Source organism: Artibeus jamaicensis, unplaced genomic scaffold (genome assembly GCF_021234435.1).
Source record: "Artibeus jamaicensis isolate MK-2021 breed Jamaican fruit bat unplaced genomic scaffold, CSHL_Jam_final contig_233, whole genome shotgun sequence".
NCBI lineage: Eukaryota > Metazoa > Chordata > Mammalia > Chiroptera > Phyllostomidae > Artibeus > Artibeus jamaicensis.
In genome coordinates, this window is record NW_026521486.1 from 55,134,376 (window position 1) to 55,153,002 (window position 18,627).

Sequence of the window (18,627 nt, forward strand, 5' to 3'; positions counted from 1 at the left end):
TAGGACAACACAATTATTTTGAGATTCGCCAGAATTCAGTTCTAAAGCAATGTAGTATGAATTCTCTTGGCACTAATTTCCCACCCTTGTTCCCTACAGAAATATGCACACATTTTCAGCTTGACTTGAAAGAGTTAACTCACTAGACTCTCCAGAATGAAAAATATAGTATTATAAAGCTCTATTCACTACCACAGAGGACCATTCTCTTTTCTTTCCTAAAGGAGAACTTTCACAGTTACAACAAAACACAACGTTGTTGCCAACTTCAAGCATCTCCTCCATCAAAAAGCAGCAAAATCAAACAATGTTACAGAATCTTAAATCCTTTCCTTTACCTGTAGCAAGCTGAAAAAGTAAAATGAGCATTCTAGTCATCTGTCCTTCAGAAAGACTGGGTCTCTCCTTGAAGGAAGAGAGAATTTTTGCTTTGCTCTTTACTATTTGAGTTCAGTCATTCTATTGCATTTCAATGATAAAGAGCCACTGTAGTGCAGGGGTGGCCAGCTCTTCATCACCTACTACTGCTACCTGGGAAATCCTGTAATGAAGTCCACACAGTTCTCCAAGCACACACTGGGAAACAAAAGTTAATGCTCTATACAGATTCATGTCCACAACCACTGAAGTCAAGTATGCTTAAATTCCTTAGCTCCAACAAGGGTTTGTAGAGGTTTCTCCTTACATGGTTAATGCCTGTATTTTATTTATTTACTATTATTTTTAATCCTCTTCTGAGGATATGTTTATTGATTTTAGAGGAGAGAAGGAGGGAGAAAGGAAGAGGGGGGAAAAAAGAGAAAGAGAGAGATATGAGAGAGAAATAATAGGCTGTTTCCAGTAAGTGCCCTGAGCTGGAATGAACCTGAAACCTTTTGGTGCACAGGATGATGCTCCACCAAACGGGGTCACCCGGTCAGGGCAATGACTGTATTTTAATTCTGAATACTTCCCCTCCTTTAAAAATATAAGACTGGAATAATAATAATAAAAAAAAAGACCAAAAACCCTCCTAAACGTCATGTCTATTCATTGTGGCCTTAGAAATGAACTAAACAATAATGCTTTAAAAAAAAACTGTCACACCAGATTTTTTTTGTTGCTGTTCTTCAAATCAGTTTAAAGGTTAAGATCCAGAGGCTCTTCAGAAGCACAGGTAATAACCTCAACCTGGCATCAGTTAGATGGTCTGTGAGATCACTGCTTTGTTCACCATGTGGTGACTCCTGAGCAGCTGCCTGGAGACTTAGTTTGCAGATGGCTACATAAATTCCCTTTAAAAGGTCAGAGTCATTCATACCACCAGTCGTACAGCTGAATTTAAAGATGATAAGTAATGGAAGAAACTGTCTACAAAAGAAAATTACTGACATTCTACCTTTTAAAAAATATATTTTATTGAATATGCCATTACAGTTGTCCCATTTCCCCCCTTTATTCCCCTCCACCCAGCACACCCCATCTCACCCACATTCCCCCCCTTTAGTTCATGTCTATGTGTCATAAGTTCTTTAGCTTCTACATTTCCCATACTATTCTTGACCTCCCCCTGCCTATTTTCTACCTACTGTCTATGCCACTTACTCTCTGTACTTTCTCCCCCTCTCTCCTCCTCCCACTCCCCTGTTGCTAACCCTCCATGTGATCTTCATTTCTGTGGTTCCATTCCTGTTCTACTTGTTTGCTTAGTTTGCTTTTGTTTTAGGTGTGGTTGTTAATAACTATGAGATTGCTGTCCTTTCACTGTTCATATTTTTTAAATATTTTTATTCATTTTTGGAGAGAGGGGAAGGGAAGAAGAAAGAGTGGGAAAGAAACATCAATGTGTGGTTTCCTCTCATGTGTCTACTACTGGGGACCTGGCCTGCAACCCAGGCATGTGCCCTGACTGGGAATCGAACCAGCAACCCTTTGCTTCACAGGCCCATGCTCAATCCACTGAGCTACACCAGCCAGGGCTCACTGTTCATATTTTTTATCTTCTTTTTCTTAGATAAGTCCCTTTAACATTTCATATAATAAGAGCTTGATGATGATGAACTCCTTGAACTTGACCTTATCTGAGAAGCGCTTTACCTGCCCTTCCATTCTGAAGGATAGCTTTGCTGGATAGCACAATCTTGGATGTAGGTCCTTGCTTTTCATCACTTGGAATACTTCTTTCCAGCCCCTTCTTGCCTGTAAGGTCTCTTTTGAGAAATCAGCTGACAGTCTGATGGGAACTCCTTTGTAGGTGACTGTCCCCTTAGCTCTTGCTGCTTCTAGAATTCTGTCCTTCATTTTAATCTTGGCTAATGTAATTATGATGTGCCTTGGTGTGTTCCTCTTTGGGTCCAACTTCTTTGGGACTCTCTGAGCTTCCTGGATTTCCTGGAAGTCTATTTCCTTTGCCAGATTGGGGAAGTTCTCCTTTATTATTTGTTCAAGTAAGTTTTCCACTTGTTGCTCTTCCTCTTCCCCTTCTAGTACCCCTATAATTTGGATATTGGAACCTGTAAAGATGTCCTGGAGGTTCCTAAGCCTCTCCTCATTTTTTTGAATTCTTGTGTCTTCATTCTTTTCTGTTTGTTTCTTTCTTCCTTCTGGTTCACTCCATTGATTTGAGTCCCAGTTTTCTTCCCATCACTATTGGTTCCCTATGCATTTTGCTTCTTTCACTTAGTGTAGCCTTCATTTTCCATTTAACTTGTGACCGAAGTCAACCAATTCTGTGAGCATCCTGATCACCAGTGCTTTGAACTGTGCATTTATCAGATAGGTTGGCTGTCTCTTGGTCACTTAGATATATTGGCTCTGGGGCTTTGATCTGTTCTTCCTTTTGAGCCTTTTTTGTTGTTGTTGTTTTGTTTTGTTTGGTGTGATCACAACTGTTATGTATGAGGGGTGGAGCCTTAAGTGTTCACCAGGGTGGGGCAACCCAGTTGCTGGTTTGTGACACTGTATGTGGGGGAGGGGTCAGAGAGGGAACAATGGCGCTTGCTTCACTCTCTCTTGGATTTCAGTGCCTTCTGCCACTTCTCACAAGCAAGGTGGGCCCCTCTGATACTGGTTTCCAGGTGGGTGAGCTTGCGTTCATTCTAGGACCCTGTGGGTCTCTCCAACAAACTCTCTTGTGAGGCTGGGAGTCTCTCCCGGCACCTCAACCCCCACAAGTGTTTTCAATTGGTGCTTTTAGGCTTTATTTCCTGGCACTGGGGCCCTGGGTTGAGAGGTCTGTCTTACTGCCCATTTTCATTGGGTTTATCTGCACACAAATGTGTGTCCGTGGTCAGTGAACCACCTTGTGCTCTCATTGGGTCTGCTAGTTGCCACCCTGTGCCCGGGGTCTGCCAACTGCTGCCTCAGCACCCAGGTCTGCCAGCCACCACTTTTTCCTGCCCTGACCCCTCTCTGCCGGCTGCCAACTCTGCCCCTCTTACCGGTCTGGATGAATGGTTGTTGAACTTCCACACAGTTCAATTTTCTGTCAGTTCTGGTTGTTTTTTTTGTTTCTAAATTTTTGTTGTCCTTAACTTTGGTTGTGCAAGGAGGCACAGTGTGTCTACCTATGCCTCCATCTTGGCCAGAAGTCGGATGATATTCTACTTTTTAAATTAATTGTTTCAGTACCTAGAAGCTTCTATAGGCAGAGTTACAACCTACAGAGCTTTACAGATCACTGGATGTACATAAGAACTGCATATACACATATATTTGTCCCCCCCATGGGTAAATCAATCATCCATTCTCTTCTGTTTGAAATATGATAAAATGCAGCACATGCCTTCTCAATATCCCTCAGCTAGGAAACATCATTAATGATCAGAATGGAAGAGTTCTTAGGTACAACCTCATACGATCTCCCCCATGTCCCCAAAGAAGAGCTCCTTTTTGTAGCTTCCTGAGAGGGGCCTGCATGGCTCTCCTGAAACACTCCTGGGACAGGTAATTCCACTATTTCTTAAACAGTCTCAACCGTCACACCCTACTATAAGTTATAAACTGCTTCGACCTTTATCCTAAATCTGCTGTAGAGTGACGCAAAATTAAGTTTACTTCTTTTATCACATGATAGACCAATATTTTTCTTGTTTAGGCTTAAATAGCTTCAAACGAATTTCTGTCAGAAAGAGAAGTTGAGGGGTGGGGAGGTAGGGGAACTGAATGAAAGTGGTCCAAAGGTACGAACTTCCAGCTTTAAGATAAAGAAGTACTAGGGATGTAATACACAGCATAATGACTACAGTTAACACTGCTGTACTGTGTACTTGAAATTTGTTAAGAATCTAAGTAGATCTGAAAAGTTCTCATTACAAGGAAAAAATTTGGTAGCTATATGAGGAGATGACATGTTAACTAAATGTATTGTGGTAATCATTTCACAATGTATATAGTATATATGTCAAGTCATTATGTGGTACGCCTTAAACTTACACAGAGCTGTATTATGCCAATCATATCTCCAAAAAAAGAGAGAGAGAGAGAGAAGATGCTAAGGAAAATTATAAAGTTACTGGTTGTGTCTTTTTTCCAGGACTGGCCTTAATTATCAATTAAGTATTATTTCTTCAAATCAGAATGACAACTTTGCATCTGCCCTTTGCATGTGGGTCAGACAAGGCTCAACTACCTGGACATTTGGACTAACTTCACGCTGTCCAAGCACTGTTTCTCAGTCAAAGCACTAAGAAAAAAAACCCAATCAAACAAAAAATGATTTTTTATAACAATCATGTGGAATAGGGTTACATATTTGAACTCAAGTTTGTTTGTTCTTTTAAAAACATTTTATTTATTTACTTTTTAGAGAGATGGGAAGGGAGGAAGAAAGAGAGGGAGAGAAACATCAATCAGTTGCCTTCTGTAAGTCTCCAGCTGGGGACCTGGCCTGCAACCCAGGCATGTGCCCTGACTGGGATCCAAACTAGTGACCCTTCACTTCGCAGGCCAATGCTCAATCTACTGAGCCACAGCAGCCAGGGCCCAACTCAAGTTTTAAGGAGCCACATGGTTTTACTCATTCATTGAGAAACGGAAGATACTGAGCTTTACTTAGACATCCATAAAACAGACAGTGATTAATGCATCTATTTTCAAGAATTTTGACAGTCATCTCCTCTGAGATCCCTGGCATCTTGAAGAGCTGTGTAAAACAAAGTAATTCTTACTCTGGGCAATCTAGCCTTGACTTTCTTCTGGTGTCTGCCTTTTCTCTAATGACACATGATCAGGGAAGGCAATCATATTCATGAGACCTAAGAAACAGATCTTACATAGCTGGGCCAATCGTGGTAATTCTTTTTCCTTTTTCTGACTGGTTTGAGGAGGGACAAGGGATTCATCAACAGTAAGACATGAGACAACTTTGCTGCGTGGGTAGCTTCAAAGAACGGTTTCCTAATGAATTATTTTTTAAAAAGCCACTAGAAAAAAAAGGTAGTTATTGCCCTGGCTAAGTGGCTCAGTTGGCTGAAGCAGCATCTCATACACCAAAAGGTTGCAGGTTTAATCCCTGGTCAGGGCACATGTGGGAGGCAACTGATCAGTGTTTCAAACAATGTCTCCTTCTTTCTCTAAAATCAGTAAACATATTCTTGAGTGAGGATTGGTGGTCTTATACACAGATGATGCCTGGACTATGGCAACATCCTATCAACACATGGAAGATGGCAAAGCAGAGAGAATAAGCCTGGATCCTTGATGCTGCAGAGCACAGCAGACGATGAATTAGTCAGCCTGGATCCCCCTAGCTCTGAACCTCTTCTTCTTCTTTTTTTTTTTTTTAAGATTTTATTTATTTATTTTTAAAGGGGAAGGGAAGGAGAGAGGGAGAGAAATATCAATGTATGGTTGCCTCTCATGCATCTCCTGTCGGGAACTGACCTGCAACCCAGGCATGTGCCCTGACTGGAGATAGAACCTTGATCCTTTAGTTTGCAGGCCCTCGCTCAATCCACTGAGCTACACCAGCCAGGGCCCTAGCTCTGAACTTCTTGATATGTAAAGTCATCAACTCTCTTATCCTTAAAGCTATTTGAGTTGAGCTTACTGTTCCTTCTACCCAAAAGCATCCTGGAAGAGTCGGAAAGGGTATGTTAAGAGAAATTATCTGGATCAGACAGAGAATCCCAGCTCCCTAAGTAGAAACAACTGACAGGGACAGAGATAATAATAATAATCAGCTAAAACTTTTTGGACTGTTACACTGTGCCAGGCACTATCCTAAAGTACTTCATGAATCTCATTTAATCTTGTAATAATCCTATGAGATATGTATTATCATTATCACTATTTTACAGATATGTTAACTGAGGCACAGAGAATTTATATAATTAGCTTAAGAGCATATAACTGGTACAAGGAAGAGCTAGGACTCAATGTTATAAATCATGGCTCTAGTGCTTGCTTTCTTAACCTTTATGCAATAGTGCCTCTAACTAAGGGGACAGATGGTCAAAGACCAGCCAAGAAAATGAAAAGTCTACCAAAGATACAAGAGAATCATGGAATCTCATAGGTGGAAGGGGACTAAGCTCCAATGTATTACACCCATAGTCTTCCAGAGTCGGGTTCTTGAATAATCAGTAACTGAAAAATATTGTTCTAACCCTGCTTGTATATACCTCTAGGGAAGGGAAAGTCTTCACTTCTGGATACAAACCTCTTTTTCTTTTTTTTTTTTTTGAGGGAGGGGGGATTATAAAGAGGCAAAACTCATCTTCCTGTTACTTCCTCCCACTAGATCCAGTTTAGTTCTCTGTGGTAGTCATAAAGAACAAGCTTAGTCTCACTTCCATGTCGGCATCTCCCAGAACACAGCTTTACCTTACTTCCTCTTCTAAACATTCCAGGATTCATATCATGTGGTCTTAAGTCTCCTCACCATTTTGCTTCTAGGATAAAAGAAGCTGTCCTCAAGTTAACAAAGGCCAGTAATGAGGGGTCAGAATGCCACTATTCTCGAGTCAAGATCCATCAGAAGATACACTGAGCTCAAAACTAAATTTCTTGAGCTGAGGTATTCTTCATTCTCCAAAATAGCCTTTAACTACAGTCACTTCCATTTCTGTAATCCTATATTGAAGGCTCTTCTTACTTTTAGGGCACAAGGATTCCTGGAAACAAATTTTTCTGGGCCAAAACAAGCAAAAGTTGCAGCTCAGGGACAAGACAATTTATACACTTTAAAAAGCTTAAAAATAAAAAGTGAGACTTTTTATTTTACTTTAAAATAAAAAGACTGGCTTAAAAATAAAGCCAGTATAAAAGTGTTAAAATACAGAGAAATAATTTCCACTCTTCAAGCTTTATTTACTATTGAGGGGAAACTAAGGCTTGGGAGATTTTTGGCAGGAGAAGAAAGGAACTATTTCATATGTAACTTGACCAGAACAAAAGCACAGACATTAAGCTCCCAGGAGAGCTTAGGCGTGTGCTTCCCTGCAACCCATTTGTGCACACTGTACACTTCATCCCGGCAAACAGAACAATTTTAAGGCAGGGTGTCTCCTGAGGACACTGAGTGGGCTCAAAGCTGCACAGAGAGGACTATCAGAAGTGGGGGGCAAGGAGAGGGAGGGAGGAAATAAGAAGATACAGGGGATGATGATTGGGAGCCAAGATTTGGCAATTTTCAGGGAGAATACTGCATATTCCCCATAATTTTTTTGACTGCCAAGCAAAGTACCTTCCAGAGCACAGTGAGATTATATATCCTATCAACTCCATAAACAACTTTCTAGGCATTAGGCCAAAAAGAATACATTATATAGGGAACAGTCAGAAACAAGGGCAGTTTAATTTCTCCCCTTTAATCCATGGCCAAGTAGAGAGAATGCAAGCAAGAAAACAATAGCTAGAAGCTAAAAATTCTGACATACCCTATGAAAAATACCTGTAAACTTTCCTCTCCTTTACTAATTTGTACATCAAGAGTAAATGATTTGCTGTTGATACCCATATTCTTTAAGTTGATTAAAATCTAGGGACTCAAGAGAATAAATGAACAAATTGTGGTATATTCAGTACAGTAGAATACTCAATACAGTAGAACAATAAGAATTAACTTCTGGCTTTGCCTTTCTCTGAGGACTCATGATCAGAGAGTGACCCTATCCCTGAGCCCTTAGGACATGGATCTTTAGTAAGCTAGATCAATTGGGTTCATTGTTTCCTTTTTGTGACAGGTTTGGGAAGGAACAAGGGATTAAATTATCACCAGTGAGACATAAGGGGACTCTGATGGGTATATATGAACATACACAAAAACATGACTGATCTCAAAACTATTATGCTAAGTAAGAGAGCAGATCTCCCTCCAAAAAATACATATGATGTGAGTCTATTTATATGAAGTTCAAGAACAGGCAAAATTAGCCTACAGTGATTTATACCAGAAGTGGTGATTAGGGTTTGGGGGATAAAATACTGATTAGAAAGAGACATAGGAAACCCTTCAGGGGTGATGGAAATACTCTTATCTTGTTTGGGGTAGTGGTTACATGGGAGTATACTACAACTGTCAAAACTTAACTGAATGCTTAAGATTGTACGTTACTTTAAACATACATGCACACAACCCCCAACACACACAAATAAAAAGTGCCCTTAGGAGTCAAGACAGTGGGGACAAAATATCCATAGAGTTAAAATGGCAGGCTAAAAATAAAACGGTTTAGGTGCTCATGAACTACAAGCTTATTCTTGCCCTCTTTGACATTAGCATAAGGAGTTAAAAAAAACCACTACAGTTCTTGAGCAACATTATAAAACTGGTTCTTTTATGCATGTCCACTCACATCCACCACAAGTAGGTATGCGACTTTCTCAAGGTCACATCACTACTAAGTGACAGAACCAGACAACAGAACGCTGGTACTGATTCTAGTCTATGTTCTTGCTATCTCTTTCTTTTCATTAAATTTATTGGGGTAACACTGGTTAGTAAGATTACATGTTTCAAGTGTACATTTCCAATTCATAACCTGTATACTGCATTGTGTGCCCACCACCCAAAGTCAAATCATCTTCTGTTACCATATATTTGACCCCCATTAACCTTTACTAATCACCTACCCCCTTCCTTCTGGTAACCACCATACTGTTTTCTGTGTCTGTGAGCTTTTGTTTGTTTGCTTTTGTTTATTTGTTCTCTCAGTTTTATATTCCACATATAAGTGAAATAATATGGGTTCTTAACTTTTTGACTTATTTCACTTAGCATGATATTCTCAAGGCCCATCCATGTTGTCACAGATGGCAGTATTTTGTATTTTTTATGGCTGAGTAGCATTCCATTGTATATCTGTACCACTTCTTCTTTATCCAATTATTTATTGAAGGACACTCTGGTTGTTTCCATGTCTTGGTCACCGTGAATAACGCTGCAATAAACACAGGGGTGTATATGTGTTTGTGAATAAATCTTTTCATATTTTTTTGGTAGATACCCAGAAGAAGGGTTGCTGGATCACATGGTAACTCCATTCTTTTTTTTTTTTTTGAGGAACCTCCACACTGTTTTCCACAGTGGCTGTACCAGTTTACATTCACAACAGCAGTGTGATAATAGCCATTCTTTTAAAAAAACTTTATTTTTCGAAAGAGGGGAAGAAAGGAAGAGAAACATCAATGTGAGAGAGAAACATCTACCAGTTGTCTCTCAGACATGCCCCAGCGGGGCACCAAATCCATGATCCAGGCATGTGGCCTGACGAGAACTGAACTGGTGATCTTTGGCTTTAAAGGATGACGTCCAATGAAGCCATACCGGTCAGAATGATAATAGCCACTCTAACAGGTGTAAGGTGGTATCTCATTAATTGTTTCTAACATTACTTAATCCCAACAAAACTCTCTGTTAGAGCTTTTCTCAGATGAAGAAATCAAAGCTTAAAGAAATTAAATAACATTTCCAAGTTAACACTAGAGGGTCAAGGGTAGAATTCCAACCTACCTGTGTCTGATCTCGAAGCCAAAGTTCTCAGTGTCCCAAGATGGACATTCAGGAGACTTTTAGGGTGTGATGTGTGGGATGGGAAAGGTCCCTATATCTAAGGCCTCTCTTCAGACTGTGAATATCAATGGGGGACATATTTTGGGGTTCAAACTTAGGCTTGTAAATTCTCCCATCTTTCCACTCAATCTGGGTCATTCCTCATGACTTCAATTTTTTACAGTTTACATAGAGTATCTTATTTAACCTTTACAAGGTATAAAATATGACCTCCATTATATAAATGAAATGTTAACATTCAGAAATATTAAGTCAATTTTTCATGGCTATAAAGTATGTGTCAAGAGCCAGAATTCAAACCTAGGTCTTCTTGATTCCAAAATTGCATGTCCTTTCCATTAAATGCCCAAAGGACAAAACATAAAACAAAAAAAAGTATGAAAATGGCATACTTAAAGAGATAAATGGCTCAAGAGCTCTTGGGAGAAGGTCAGGAAAGAAGGCCCTATTGAGCTGTAAATGAGAGATATGGGATCAACACTCCGTTCTCTTCAGAGAGAAAGCATAATACGGGGGAATAGAGTATAAAGTACTTAATGGATCATGTAAAGCTATAATTAAGTGATAGTCATGAAATCCTTGAAGGACTTCAGAAGTCAACTATCATAGGTTTCACTAGTACTACAGTGGCCAAGAAAAATAAAGCCCTGGCTGGTGTAGCTCAGTGGATTGAGCAAGGACTTTGAACCAAAGGGTCTCTGGTTCAATTCTCAGTCAGGGCACATGCCTGGGTTGCAGGCCAGGTGTCCAGTGGGGGTCACACAAGAGGCAACCACACATTCCACACATTGATATTTCTCTCCCTCACCTTCTCCTTCCCCTCTCCCTAAAAATAAATAAATAACATCTTTAAAAAAATAGCAATTGTGTCAATTTTCTAAAGCAGGGAAGCATGAGAAAATCATTCTGTTCTATACAAAAGGATTCACTCATGTGGTAAGGAAGGCCACAGGAGTTGGCTAATGTCCAGAGCAATTCCTTAGAAAAGTAAGGAGAGAACCTGGCTGGTGTGACTCAGTAGATTGAGTGCTGGACTGGGAACCAAAGGGTGACTGGTTCAATTTCCACTCAGGGCACATGCCTCAATTGTGGGTCAGGTCCCTAGTACGGAGTGCCTGAGAGGCAACTACACATTGATGTTTCTCTTCCTCTCTCCCTCCCTTCCTATCTCTAAAAATAAATAAAATCTTAAAGAGAAAGAAACAAGATTAAAATGTTTTAGATATGCGCCTCTTCTTTGCTCAAAATCTATCATGGCTGTACCTGCCCTGAAATAAGAACTACGGGAGCTTAGACCAATGGACTGACATGTTAGTTGGGCTTCATTATAAAATATATTTTATTAATTGTGCTATTACAGTCATCCCAATTTCTCCCCCCTCCACCTGGTACACCCTTCCCTTCAACAATTCCCCCCCTTTTGTTCATGTTCATGGGTCATGCACATGACTTCTTTGGCTTCTCCATTTCCTACACTATTCTTAACATCCCCCTATTTTGTACCTACAAATTATGCTTCTAAATACCTGTACCATTTTCCCCATTCTCCCCCTTCCCCTTATCAACTCATAACCCTCCTTGGTGATGATGAACTCCCTTAGCCTTACCTTGTCTGGGAAGCACTTTATCTGCCCTTCAATTCAATATGATAGCTTTGCTAGATACAGTAATCTTGGTTGTAGTTCTTGTTTTTCATCACTTTGAATATGTCTTCCCAATCCCTTCTTGCCTGCAAAGTTTCTTTTGAGAACTCACCTGACAGTCTTATGGAAACTCCTTTGTAACCAACTCTGCTTTTCTCTTGCTGCTTTTAGGATTCTCTCTTTATCTTTAATCTTTGGCATTTTAATTGTGATCTGTTTTGGTGTGGTACTCTTTGGGTCCAACTTGTTTGCAACTCTCTGTGCTTCCTGGACTTGTATGTCTATTTCCTTCACCAACTTGGAAAAGTTTTCTTTCATTATTGTTTCAAATAGTTTTCAATCTCTTGCTCTTCTCTTCTCCTTCTGGCATCCCTATGATTTAGATGTTGACACATTTGGAGATGTCCGAGTCTTATTCTCTCCTTGTTTTGTGTTTGTTTGTTTGTTTAGTATATTTTATTGATTATGCTATTACAGTTATCCCATTTTCTTCCTCCCCAAGAAAAAAAATTTCCCCTCTGCCTTGCACCCTCCATTCCACCATCATTACCCCACCTTTGTTTATGTCCATGGGTCATACATATAAGTTCTTTGGCTTCTCCATTCCCCATACTATTCTTAACTCTCCCCTGTCTATTTTGTACCTACAAATTATGTTTCTTATTTCCTATACTTTTCCCCCCATTCTTCCTCCCTCCCTCCCTGCTGATAACCCTCCACGTAATCTCCATTTCTGTATTCTATTGCTGTCTCATTGTTTTCTTGTTTTTGTTTGTTCATTCGTTTTTTTAGGTTCAGTTGCTGATAATTGTGAGTTTGTTGTCATTTTACTACTCGTATTTTGTATCTTCTTTTCTTAGATAAGTCCCTTTAACACTTTATATAATAAGGGCTTTATGATGGTTAACTCCTTTAACTTGACCTTAACTGGGAAGCCCTCTATCTGCCCTTCCATTACAAAGAATAGTTTTGCTGGATAGAGTAATCTTGGATGTAGGTTCTTGTCTTTCATGACTTTGAATACTTCTTTCCAGCCCTTTCTTGTCTGTAAGGTCTCTTTTGAAAAATCAGCTGACAGTCCAATGGGAACTCCTTTGTAGGTAAGTGTCTCCTTTTTTCTTGCTGCTTTTAAGATTCTCTCCTTATCTTTAATCTTGGCTAATGTAATTATGGTGTGCCTTGGTGTATGCTTCCTTGGGTCCAATTTGGCGCACTCTGAGCTTCCTGGACTTCCTGGAAGTCTATTGCCTTTGCCAGATTGGGCGAGTTCTCCTCCATCATTTGTTCAAGTAAGTTTTCCATTTCTTGCTCTTCCTCTTCTCCTTCTGGCACCCCTATGAGTCAGATGTTGGAACATTTAAAGTTGTTCCGGCGGTTCCTAAGCCTCTCATTTTTTTGAATTCTTGTTTCTTCATTCTATTCTGGTTGAATGTTTATTTCTTCCTTGTGCTACAAATCATTGATTTGAGTCTTGGTTTCCCTGTACACTTTTCTTTATTTCACTTTGCGTAGCCTTTACTTCTTCCTCTATTTTGCGACCATTTCTGTGAGCATCCTGATTACCAGTGTTTTGAACTATATATCTGATAGGCTGGCTGTCTCTTCATCACTTAGTTCTATTTTTGGAGCTTTGATCTGTTCTTTCACTTGGGCCATACTTTTTGTCTCAGTGTGTCTGTTGCATAATAAGGGGCAGAGCCTTAGGTATTCACCAAGGTGGGGCAACCCAGGTCAATGCATTGTGGTGCTGTATGTGGGGCAGTGTCTGAGAGCAAATAATGCTGCCTACCCAGCTCTCACCAGGCTTTCAGTCACTTCCCCCTCTACCCACAAGCAAATTGGGCCCTTCTGGCGCCTATTTCTGGGTAGGTGGATTTGTGTATGTTCTTGGACCCTGTGGGTCTCTCCAATGAACTATCCTGTGAGGCTTGGAGTTTCTCCTGCTGCCACAACCCCCACAGGTTTTTAAAGCCAGAGGCTTTAAGGCTTTATTTACCCATTCTAGGACCCTGGGTTGCATGGTCTGTTCCACTCCCCACTTGTTCCTCCGGGTTTACCTGCATTCAACTGTGGGACCACCCAGTCCACCAGCGGCCGCCTTGCCACGAGTTCTTTCCATCCTGGCTGCCCATCTGTGCCTCTCCTTCCAGTCTGGATGAATGTTTCTTCTTTAACTCTTTGGTTGTCAGACTTCCATACAGTTTGATTTTCTGGTGGTTTGTTATTTTTTATTTTTAAATTTGTTATTGTCCTTATTTTGAATGTGTGAGGAGGCAAAGTGTATCTACCTACACTCCCATCTTGGCCAGAAGTTTCTCTCCTCATTTTTTTGAATTCTTGTTTCTTCATTCTGTACTGGTTCACTGTTTATTGCTTCTTTATGTTCCAAATCACTGATTTGAACCTCGGCTTCCTTCTCTTCACTTTTGGTTCCCTGTGGATTTTTTTTTTATTCACTTAGTGTAGTCTTCATTTCTTCCCTTATGTGTTTGCTGTACTCAATGAGTCCTCTGAGCATCCTGATAACCAGTGTTTTGCACTCTGCATCTGGTAGGTTGACTACCTCCTTATTGCTTAGTTCTTTTTCTGGAGTTTTGATCTGTTCTTTTATTTGGGCCATATGTCTTTGTCTCAATTTACCAGCCTCACTGTGTTTGTTTCTGTGTATTAGGTAGAGCTGCTTTGACTCCCTGTCTTGGCACACATGTTATGTTTCAAGGGGCAGAACCTCAGGTATTTGCCAGGGTGGGGTAACCAACCACATTACTGCTTTATGGTGCTGTATGTGGGGGAGGGGTCAGAGAAGGAAGAATGCCACCTCTTGACTCTTGCCCCATTTCGTCACTTCCCCCACTTCCAACATGTGACTGGCACCCTTCCAGCTGCTGCCCTGGTGCCGAACCCCAGAGTGTGTGGGTTTCATATGTTCTAGGGCCATGGGGCCCTTTAAACAGATTCTCCTGAGAGGCCAGCAGTTGCTTCCACCACCCCAACCCCCACTGGTTTTTACAGCCAGGAGTTATGAGGCTTTATTTCCCCAGTGATGGAACACTGGGCTGCATGGTCTGGCCTCAGGGGCTGGGATCACTCACTCCCCAGGTGTCCCTTCTGATTTTTATCTACCGCACGTAAATGTGAGACTGCCTGTTCTGCTGGCCACCACCTCAGTGCTGCTACACCACGTCCTTTCTGTCCTTCCTACCCATATGGATGAATATTTCTGCTTTAAATCCTTGGTTGTCAAATTTCTATACAGTTCAATTTTCTGACAGTTCTGGTTGCATTTTGTTTTGAGGCTAGTTGTGATCCTTCTTATGATTGTGTGAGGAGGTGAAGCATGTCTACCTACACCTCCATCTTGGCTGGAAGTCCCCAAGTATCCTCTTCTTTTAAACAAAGAACGGCAGTGAGGTTTTTCCTTCTGATGCTTCCATTTTCTTCAGCTGTATCAAAAGTAATGCCACCATGCAGAAAAATCATAGAATCTTAGGGATGGAAAGCACCTTGAAGGCTCACATTGTCTTTTCCTATACCCTGATAAAACTGCTTCCAACTCAACCCTAAGCATAGGAATCAAAGTAATTGTGTAAAATCATTTTTAGAACATATTATGCCTTTGTCCAACAACCTCCAATGGCTCAAAGCAAATGCTCAACTCCTTAAAATGACCTACACAACCTTAAAATCACCACTAGTTTTCCCTTGGATCCCATCTCTTCCTATCCCCCCGACTTACGCAATTCCAGTCAAACTGGCTCCTTGCTATGCCCTGAACCCACTTTAGGGTGATTGCTTTTACTGTTCCTTCTGCCTGGAATGATCTCTCATATAACAGCAATGGCTTGCGTATTCAGTCTTCTCAGGCTCACTCAATACCTTTTCAGTGAGCCTTTCTCTGGTCACAATAACTAGTTACAAAACACCAAATACTTCCTATCCTACTTCTTAAGGCCTGACCCACAAAAAGTTACTCAGAAAGATACTAAACAGACTTTTTGCTCCTCTCTGCTTAATTGATGAATCTGAAGTTTGTTTTTCTCTGAGACAGAAAACAATTGCATAACGAAAAGTTGACATCTCACTCATAGAGGCTCACAGTAGCTCAAAAGAAGGGAACAAACTTATGGACCTCTTGAGTCTTTTTCAATCCTTCAAATATATAAATATCCATGCATGGGAGCATTAAAGGGGAAGAGAACAAGACCCACTATAATTTTTCAAGTATCCCTGAAGTAAAACATAAGAGAAACATATTATTCTTGACTTCTTTTATTTACAAAATCCAGAGGGGGGAATTTTCTTTCTATGAATAAATCATCTTTAGTCTCTAAAGCAATAAGGTATAGAAGACACATGCTATGATCTGCTATGACAAGGAACTCACAGTGAGCTGAGTGAAATCTCCCAATAAAGATGAAAAAGCTAAGAAAGTGACTATGGAAAACACAGAAGATACTCTCAGGGAATTGAACTCCAGACCAAGTGGTATGTCAATGTAACATCTACAGAGATCTATCATATCAGAGTGGAAGGAAAAGAGGAATATACAAGTTAAGAAAAAGCTGCCAAATCCTGACTTAGCTTTAAAGCTATACAAATAAGCAAGGCTGCTTCAGATATAAAGACAAATTTCCTCTGGTCTAGAAGGCCAGAGTTTGACTTAGACTTGGCATAAGCCCAACAGACTGCAGCAGCAGCAGCAGCAGCAGCATGATTTACAAATAGGTGGTAGATATTTCCTACCACATCCTCTCCAATCAAATCACAGTAAGAAGATAATGTATCATTACAGTGTTTAGAGTAAACAGCAAATTCTGATAGAAAAGATAGAATACCATATACCATTCTTGAAACGTTTTATTTCACAGCTCTACATACAGTTATGGTATTGATGTCATATATCACTGAGGAAATAATTTTGACAGATTAAATGATGATGAGTTTATGTTTTATCTGTTCATTGGCCTGCAGGTCAGCCAATCTGATCCAGGGCTCCACGGCAACAGACTAAGAGTTGTGAGATGAAATTCTCCTTATCATATTTTTTAAAATAAAGCATTTTCCACATAAACTGCTACAAATACTGCTAAAGAATAGCCTCTACAAATAAGAAATGCTGCCATTCTGATATACTAAAAATGAATAGTGGAGCCCTGGCTGGTATGGCTCAGTGGACTGAGTGCCGGCCTGCCAAGTGAGGGCTCATCAGTTCAATTCTCAATCAGGGCACATGCCTGGGTTGTGGCCCAAGTCCCTAATTGGGGGCATCACACTGATGTTTTTTTTCCCTCTCTTCCTCCCTTCTCTCTCTAAAAGTAAATAAATAAAATCTTTAAAAAAAATGAGGATAGCTAGATCAGGAGCAGAACCATAGAAATGAAGATCACAGGGAGGGTTAGCAACAGGGGAGTGGGAGGAGGGGAAGGGGGGAGAAGGTACAGAAAATAAGTAGTATAGACAGTAGATAGAAAATAGATGGGGGAGGGTAAGAATAGTAGGGGAAATACAGAATCTAAAGAATTTGAGACACATGTTCATGAACTAAAGGGGGAAATGGTGGGGGAGGGGTATGCAGGGTGGAGGGGAAGGGAGGGGGGAATAGAGCAAATGTAATGGCATAATCAATAAAAAATAAATAAAAATAAAAAAAAATGAATAGTGGGCAAAAAGTCAATAGCAATGACAATGAATCTATTCAAATAACAAGGGATCTCTGAAACTCTGGAGATTTTGCCTTGTTTAATTTCAGTAGAGAATTTCATAAATCCTCAAACTGTGAAAAACCAAGAGCAGGACAAAGTGAGAGATTAGTATAAGGGGAGTGCTGCCTAGCTAAAATCACAATATTGAAGCTTCCCATGCCACAGTATACAGAGCTAGAAGTTTTAATTCGAGACTGCCAACCTTTGTCAGTCTCCCATAACTTTTTTTGAATATTAAAATGAATATTAAAACATCATCAGGCTTATTCTCCATATTCTCAAATCACAGTCAGCTTATACAGTCCTTGAAATATGATGTCTGTCCTCTTCTCTATACTCCCCACCCCCCACCACCACTGCCCTACTGTCAGAAAGAGACAGCCATGTCCAATGAGGAGATAATACATTTGCTCTTCATATACCATATGCCCCTACTCCTTCTCCCTCAGCTGCAGACATCCTCGAAGGGGAAACAGATAATTACAAACTGGATGAGGAGACCAAACAAAAAACCCTCATCATTCTCCCTATTGTGCTTACTAACATTCTAAAATCCACCTGACTTACAAAGTAGTCCCCTTTTCTGGCACGCTTTTCACCAATAATTGATGCAATATCTCTGCTACAAGTAACTTTGGTCCCTACCTTCCAGCAGGAAGGTGGTAAGTGAATCCTGAGAAGTATAATCTGAGATGTTAGGGTTAAAATCAGCTTGGAAAGTATATTTTCATCTGGCTCATGCTGTTGTATTTTGTTTTAATCATTTTAAAGTGTACAGTTCAGTGACATTAAGTACATTCACATTATGGCACAATATAGGAGAGAAAATGGTCTTAGGCACAAGGACTCCATGGTATTAAGAAACTATAGTCATTCTTTCCTTTTAAAACATATTTTATTTATTTTTAGAGAGAGGGGAAGGGAGGAAGAAAGAGAGGGAGAGAAATGTCAATGTGTGGTTGTCTCTTGTGCACCCTACTAGGGACCTGGCCTACAATCCAGGCATGTGCTCTGCCTGGGAATTGAACCAGTGAGCCCTTCGTTCGCAGGCCTGCACTCAATCCACTGAGTCATACCAGCTAAGGCTGTAGTCATTCCTTCTCTCATGATTTACTACACATGTATTTATTGTATAAGACACATATTAAGAATTACAGTGAATATGAAAAATAAACAGTCAATGTTAAAAATCTGACACTACTGCCTAGTAAAAAGTTATCAACATGTGTGTTTTTCACATGTAGCTTTTTTTTTAAGATTTTATTTATTTATCTTTAGAAGGGAAGGG

At 40.3% G+C, this 18,627-nt stretch overlaps 1 protein-coding gene across 11 annotated transcripts in view; it reads right to left on the reverse strand.

The window, feature by feature from the left end:
* Positions 1-18,627, reverse strand: part of R3HDM2 (R3H domain containing 2) — a 152,420-nt gene that overhangs the window by 45,445 nt on the left and 88,348 nt on the right. The window lies entirely within an intron of this gene.